The sequence below is a fragment of the Mizuhopecten yessoensis genome, unplaced genomic scaffold (genome assembly GCF_002113885.1).
Source record: "Mizuhopecten yessoensis strain PY_sf001 unplaced genomic scaffold, ASM211388v2 scaffold715597, whole genome shotgun sequence".
In the NCBI taxonomy this organism is placed as follows: Eukaryota; Metazoa; Mollusca; class Bivalvia; order Pectinida; family Pectinidae; genus Mizuhopecten; species Mizuhopecten yessoensis.
Genome location: NW_018479696.1, coordinates 1 through 485, shown reverse-complemented (window position 1 = coordinate 485; position 485 = coordinate 1).

The following is a 485-nucleotide window of genomic DNA, read 5'->3' as shown; positions in this document are numbered from 1 at the left end:
GTTCCTGGTCCTAGCTCGGGGTGAGTTCCTATTTCAATGTTAATGAAACACGGTGTGAATGCTGTCATTGGCACCCCCTGTACGTGCAACCTTTCCAAACCCGTGCACCGGCACGGTTTTGAGACCCCCTGGGACCCTATACCCGAAATTTGTCAAAATTCAGATTTTGTTCAAATTCCATGTTCCTGGTCCTAGCTCGGGGTGAGTTCCTATTTCAATGTTAATGAAACTCGGTGAAAATGCTGTCATTGGCAACCCTTGTACGTGCAACTTTTCAAAACCCGTGCATCGGCACGTTTTCTAGATCCCCTGGGACCCTATACCCGAAAATTGTAAAAATTGAGATTTTGTTCAAATTCCATGTTCCTGATCCTAGCTCTGGGTGAGTACCTATTTCAATGTTAATGAAACTCGGTGAAAATGCTGTCATTGGCAACCCTTGTACGTGCAACTTTTCAAAACCCGTGCATCGGCACGTTTTCTAG